The following is a 7,319-nucleotide window of genomic DNA, read 5'->3' as shown; positions in this document are numbered from 1 at the left end:
CAGATTTAAGAAAAAATTGGCAAGAGAGAAAACAACAAAACTTAAGGCTGCAGGAGTGGCTAGAACAGAAAGAAGACAGTCAAGAGAAATCATGGGCCATGGGGTGTGAAATGATGCATCTGCTCAGATAATAAGGAAATGGACTGGGGTCCTGCACCCCAACAGATTTAGGTGACTTAGCTTTGGGTGGAGTCGGGGTGGGGATCAGTTTGCCCCAACATTTAGGACACAGAGGTGTGTTTCTGTGCTATATTGGGAATTAGGAAGACTTTTCTGTAACCATGTCCTAAGCTTTAAATATTCTCTGAGGTTCCTTCCATGTCTACACCTTATGATTCCAGGGCTTCCCTCTGAATCTGCCACGTTTCTGTATTTTCAAAAGCATAATAGAATAACTGTTCAGTCGCTAACTACTTACCAAGAGTCACCTTGTAGCTCAGATCTATACTAGTTGCAATAAATTAAGAAATATATTTGGCCTTTGTCCCCAGTTGTAGACAGAGCTCCTAAAACCCCTGGGATTTCCTGGGTGGTAGGAGGGTCTTTTGTTATTCATATGAGCCCCTTTGAGCACCCCTGAGTTTATGGTAATGAGGATAATTAGGATGGGGCCCCTAGATAGCCTCAGAGTGGGGCTGCTATCTGAAAGACCAAGTACTTACAACAGTGTCTGGTATAGTTAAGCACTTGGTATTTAATAGTGAAGTCTATAAACATAGAAAATTAGTCTTGGAAGGTCCCGTCTTGGAGGGCATGATGGTACTGTGTGAATGTGCTGGGGCTCATCTAGTGTATCACTATTTAACATGAAAGATGCAAATAATCATGCCCTGCTTTGGGCTATTTGCCTTTCACTATTTACACTTTCACTTGCAATGATTATCCTGATCCAGAAAAGAATTAAATGATAAAGCTGATCTCTCAGGAAAGGAAACGGACTGTATACCAAACACAGTGCACCTTATTTATTCTGCAAAGTAAGGAGACAGGCCAAAATGGTGCCTAAGTCAGAGGGTTTGCTGGTGCCAAGATGATGACTGTAACATTGAGGCTTGAGCAATGGAAAGTTGAACAAGGCAAAAGGGCCCACGGCGACCACCAGGCTGAATGCAAACAGGCTCATTAAACCACAGGCCCTAACTGACCAATGGGCTACTTACAACCAGACACAGTTCCTGAGGTTACCAAAAAAGGGAAAATTCCATCTGTCCCCATACTCCCTCAGGACTCCACCTGTAACTATAGCCCCTCACCACCACCTCGTGGCAGACTCTCTCTTTTGAGGTCCTGCCCGCTGCGCCCTTGCCGTGTATTCAATAAACTTCTATCTCTTTTGTTCTGCCTTGGGGGGATTCTTTTGACTGCACCACAGTCCCCCATCCAATCGGGATGCCCCATGATGGCCTTCAGTCTAAAGCAAGTTCTGGATGCAAAGCAAATCATTTTCGCAAAATAGCGCACACACAGTGTGGATTTGGGTCCAGCCACCTTCAGGAGGAAAGGGAGCCCAGATGCTCCTGCCTGGCTCGCTCTGACAGCCACATCGATTCGACAGACTACTTACCCAACATGCCAGCTGACAACATTTGCTGTACTCCTCTTTTATTTGAATGGTTGTAACAACATAAAAGAAGCAGAGAAAAAAACATCTGCTTTTTTCTCAATATGCTCTCACAGTGTCTACAAGATGAGTCATTAAAAGACTTTGCTTTCAGTTCATGTGACAATTATCCCCAAAGATCCCTTTTAAAATGTAAAATAGAAGGGAAAAAAAAAAAGTCAAACAAGCTTAGAATATAAACAAAGAAGATTGAAGAATTGGGAATATCTGACAACATTTTAAGGAAGAAAAGAAAATAAGAGGACCTACGAATTGAAATGCTGCCGAAAAGAAATGCCCAAATGAGTCTCTTTTGGATTTGATGTCTCTAAAACGGCAATCAGTTTTTTTCTTTAAATTATGTCTCAGTTCTCACAGAATTGGGGCAGAGCTACTCCTGATAAAAACATCAAACCTTCCAGATTTAACAGCAGCTCAGAAAACCAAGTCACAACCAAACGTACCAGGGCTCACAGACTGTTCAGACTATTTGTATACAAAGTTGAAAATAATGTCAAGTTTGAAAGCCACTGTAAAACATCATAGTTTCTTGGCCCATCAAATTAACAAAAAATATACTTCCTAGTATAAAAAAAATTTTTTTAAGATTTTATTTATTTATTTGAGAGAGAGAGAGCACAAGCAGGGGGAGCGGCTGGCAGAGGGAGAGGGAGAAGCAGACTTCCCGCCGAGCAGGGAGCCCGACGTGGGACTCAGTCCCAGGAGCCCAGAATCATGACCTGAGCCAAAGGCAGATGCTCAACTGACTGAGCCACCCACGTGTCCCATAAAATTTAATACATTATGGATCAACAAAAAGAAATCACACTCAAGAGAATAATAAAATAAGCCATAGACAATTGGGAGAAAATATTTGCAAAAGATACATCTGATAAAGGACTGTATTCAAAATACACAAAAAACAAAGACCCTAACAGACACTTCACCAAAGAAGATAACAGATGGCAAATACAAAGATGAAAAGTGCTCCCCAGTGTCTTCGGGGAAATGCAAATACTGGTACACACCTATCAGAATGGCCAAAACCCACAACACTGACGCCACCAAATGCTGCTGAGGCGGTGGAGCGACAGGAACTTCCCTGCATTGCTGGTAGAGAATGCAAAATGGTGCAGCCGCTTTGGGAGGCGGTTTGTCAGTTTCTTACCAAACTAACATACTCTTATCGTACGATCTAGCCATTGTGCCTGTTGGTATTTACCAAAGGAGTTGAAAACTTACGTCTACACAAAAAGCTGCACAGAAATGTTTATGGAAGCCTTATTCATAATGTCAAAATCTAAGGTGTGTACACCATGCTAAAAGATAAACTGAGGCATATTAAACATGTTAAGAGGTTAACAAAAATGTATTGGAACCCAGCAGCATCCAATCTAGCAGACAGAAAGGAGCTCCGAGGAGCTGTACAAAATGAAAGACTTTTATAGGCAGCAGGAAGCAGAAACAAAGGAGCTGTACCAGGCAAAAAAAAAAAAGCAGGTTGGTTATTGCAAGGCTATTTTCCTTTAGGGGATGGCATGGGCCCATCAGGCGATTCCTGATCAGCTGGTTTAAGATTCCATTTCTGGGAGAGCTGAAACGGTAATGGTGAAGGTGACTTGGGACTTAGCATAAAGGAATTTATTTGAGGCCTGGTCTTGTCTTGTTTTTAACAACCCAGACAAGGGAATATTATTCAGCGCTAAGAAGAAATGAGCTATCAAGCCATGAAAAGGCATGGAGGAATCTTAAATGCATAGCACTAAGTGGAAGAAGCCAATAATGAAAAGGCTACAGATTGTGTGTTTCCAACTAACTACATGACATCCTGGAAAAGGCAGAACTATGGAGACGGTGAAAAGATCAGAGGTTGCCAGGAGGAAGGATAAATAGGAGAGGCACAGAGGATCTTTAGGCAGTGAAACTACTCCATATGACACTATAATGTTGGATACATGCTACGTTTGTCCAAAATCACAGAATGTACACGAGGATGCACCCTAATGTAAACAACGGACTCTGGATGATGGTGATGTATCAGTGGAAGTTCATCAGTAGTAGCCAATGTGCCACTCCAGTGGGAATGTCGATGGTGGGGGACACTATGCATGAATGGGGCAGGGTGTATGGGAAATTTCTGTACCTTCCTCCCAATTGCACTAGAAATTAAAGTCTATTTAATTAATAATAATATTCTATTTTTTAATTCAATAAAGTAAAAAGGTTTTAAAGAAACAAGCAAAAAAGAAATCACACAGGGGCGCCTGGGTGGCTCAGTCATTAAGCGTCTGCCTTCAGCTCAGGTCATGGTCCCAGGGTCCTTGGATCGAGCCCCGCATCGGGCTCCCTGCTCCGCGGGAAGCCTCCTTCTCCCTCTCCCACTCCCCCTGCTTGTGTTCCCTCTCTCGCTGTCTCTCTCTCTGTCAAATAAATAAATAAAATCTTTAACAACAACAACAAAAAAGAAATCACACAAAATTTTAAGAGTCAGAATATTTCCATGGAATGGGTTTCCATATTTCTTTTTTTTTTTTTTAAGATTTATTTATTTATTTGACAGAGAGAGAGCACAAGCAGGGGAAGCAGCAGAGGGAGAGGGAGAAGCAGGCTCCCCGCTGAGCAGGGAGCCCGATGCAGGGCTCGATCTCAGGACCCTGGGATCATGACCTGAGCCGAAGGCGGATGCTTAACCAACTGAGCCACCCAGGTGCCCCTGGGTTTCTATATTTCTTAAGAAAATATAGACAGTTCTCTTCTTCAGAAATAGGAATTGTAGAGAAGAGTTGTCTGTATTTTACTTGCTGGGAACTAAACCAAAAGAACCCAACCAAACAAGCCAAAGTAGTTACAGTTTAATGAGACATTAACTTTTCAAACCCAATTATCTCTTCAGTAATTCATCTGTCCCACTCTATGGCTGGAATTTGATCCACTTGGCCCGAGACTTCCCTTTTCTTGGAGGACCAAAAATAACAGAGTGGACACTTAGGTTATATTGATGAGAGCGCAGAAGGCAAGCTGAAGACAAAGCACAAGGTGACACCCCGCAACCCCCCCCCCCCCATTTCTGGGTGGGGAAATGTGTTACATTCCTCCAGGAAACTTCCAACTGTCTCAATTCTTTGCTAGAGGGAAAAACAACCTTAGCTTGGTAATAGCCAGGCCTCCAGTATCTTGTAGGTCCTCCTTAGCATATGAAAGTCCTTTTGGACACCTCCCTTTTTCCTTACCTCCCCCAACTCCCAAGTATATAATCAGCCATTCCTCACAACCCCCACGCAGCAGCTCTTTCTGCCCATGGGTCCTGTCCCCATGGTTTAATAAAATCGCCTTTTTGCACCAAAGATGTCTCAAGAATTATTTCTTGGCCATTGGCTCCGGACCTCACCAACATTCCAAAACTACAATATTACAAAGAATATTTTTTTCAATTACAAAATGAGTGTCTCAAGGGGCGTCTGGCTGGCTCGGTTGGTAGAGCATGCGACTCTTGATCTCGGGGTCATGAGTTTGAGCCCCATATTGGGTGTAGAATTTACTTTAAAAAAAAAGGTGTTGGGGTACCTGGGTGGCTCAGTCGGGTAAGCATCCTACTCAAGTTCAGCTCAGGTCATGATCTCAGGGTCCTGGGATCGAGCCCCGAATCGGGCTTTGTGCTCAGTGCGGAGTCTGCTTGGGATTTTCTCTCTTCCTCTCCTGCCCCTCTCCCTGCTTGTGTTCTCTCTCTCTAAAATAAATAAAATCTTAAAAAATAAAATAAAAATTTAAAAAGGTGTTAAAAAACCAAAATGAGTGTCTCAATTTGAGGGAAAAAGGAAGGATACACATATTCTATTTAAATGATTTAATTTATAATAAAATGATTCAAGAACAGCAGTGACAGTTTCTAGAATCCCTCAAATCCTTGCTATCCTGTTTTTGACATTTATTCAAATGAGGCATGCCTAGAAATGGGTTTAGGAGATCATCATTCTTTTTTTTCTTTTTTTAAAGATTTTATTTATTTATTTGACAAGAGAGACAGCGAGAGAGGGAACACAAGCAGGAGGAGTGGGAGAGGGAGAAGCAGGCCTCCTGCCGAACAGGGAGCCCGATGCCGGGCTCGATCCCAGGACCCTGGATCATGACCTGAGCCGAAGGCAGACGCTTAACGACTGAGCCCCCCAGGCGCCCCAGGAGATCATCATTCTTGAGGACAGTTCTAAAGTCCCCTGATACAAAGCTCCTGGGAAGTCTCAGATGGGGGAAATTGGAGATTTTTACCTATTAAAGTCAGGTATAGTTCTCAAGTACAAGCAAGGCAGAGCAATTGTTTTTTAAGATTTTATTTATTCGTTTGAGAGAGCACAAGTGGCAGAGGGAGAGGAAGAAGCAGACTCCCTGCTGAGCAAGGAGCCTAATGTGGGGCTTGATCCCAGGACCCTGGGAACACGACCTGAGCCGAAGGCAGATGCTTCACCAACTGAGCGCCCTAAGCGCCCCAGGCAGAGCAAGGATTCCAAGGATTGTGGCCCTAAAGGAAATGTCTGATATTAAACTCAGGGCTAGTTCATTTCAAGACCTTTCCCTCTGTAGGCTTTTCCATTCCTTATCATTGGTGATGAGAAAGAACTATCCCAACCTTATCTATAAGACCCTTCTTAACACGGCTTTGGGCTTGCGCACGACAGGATTAACACAGCAGGTCTGAGACCACCATCCTGGGAAGCTGCTTGCAGACCTGGTCCTTGGCTGGCATGCAGGCTCTCCGAGCACTTCTAGCCGACAGTTAAGTGCTAAGGGTGGCTCACTGAGCCCTGGCTGTTGGGGCAGACGATGTGGTTTATGCTACATAAACATCTGCTTTCTCTCCGGGGGTCTGGCATCCCCGCTCACGCCAGGCAGAGAGAGCCCAGTGCAAACCCTGGGGGCTGTGTCCCCGGTGGGCTCTCCTGGGCAGGAACGTCACACACGTGTTGCTGCCTTTTCTGCACTGGGGGAAGAGGGAGCTCTCTGAGCGATCTCGCAGGGTGGGAGAGGACGTCAGCCCCCTCCATTCTGACTTCAGTCGGTACTTTCTAATTAAGTTCTCCTTTCTAGCTTATCTCCTAACACCCTGCGGGCAAAGCATCCCACAGGGGAACTGGAAATACCTCCTCAAAACAGTAAGGACTGTCCTGAGCCCGCAAGACCCCGCGTGACTGACACCAAGACAATGATCAACCTGACCTTCACTGCCCACCGGCACATACCCACCCACCTTTGTCCCACACTGTCCTTATATAAACCTAGAAGTGTTTTCAGCACTTTGGAGACAGTCTTTGAGACGCTGTCTTCCCACTGCCGCCTCACCGAAATAAATTCCTTTCTCGTTTCCCCACCACTCGTCTCTGGCTTTGCGCTTTGTCAGCAGCGAGTGGCCGAACCTGGTCTGTTGGGGCCCCCAGGGCCAGGTGCTCGTGCGCCCCAGCTACAAGGGGAGGGAGAGCCTAAGGAAGCCTGGGCCTGGATTCCTCCAGACTCTGCCCGGGTCTTCGTCCCCTGTGACCCATCCTTACCATGTCACCGTAATAAACCTTAGCCGTGGGTACACTTATAAGCTAATTCCCGTGATTCCTTCCAGTAAATCTTCCAACTTAGGGGTGCTCCTGGGGTCCCTTGAAACACAATCACTTATGCTCCTCCCAGTTTATTATTATTATTTTTAAAGATTTTATTTATTTATTTGACAGACAGAGAC

The sequence above is a fragment of the Halichoerus grypus genome, chromosome 2 (genome assembly GCF_964656455.1).
Source record: "Halichoerus grypus chromosome 2, mHalGry1.hap1.1, whole genome shotgun sequence".
NCBI lineage: Eukaryota > Metazoa > Chordata > Mammalia > Carnivora > Phocidae > Halichoerus > Halichoerus grypus.
This window is presented reverse-complemented; position numbering follows the sequence as displayed.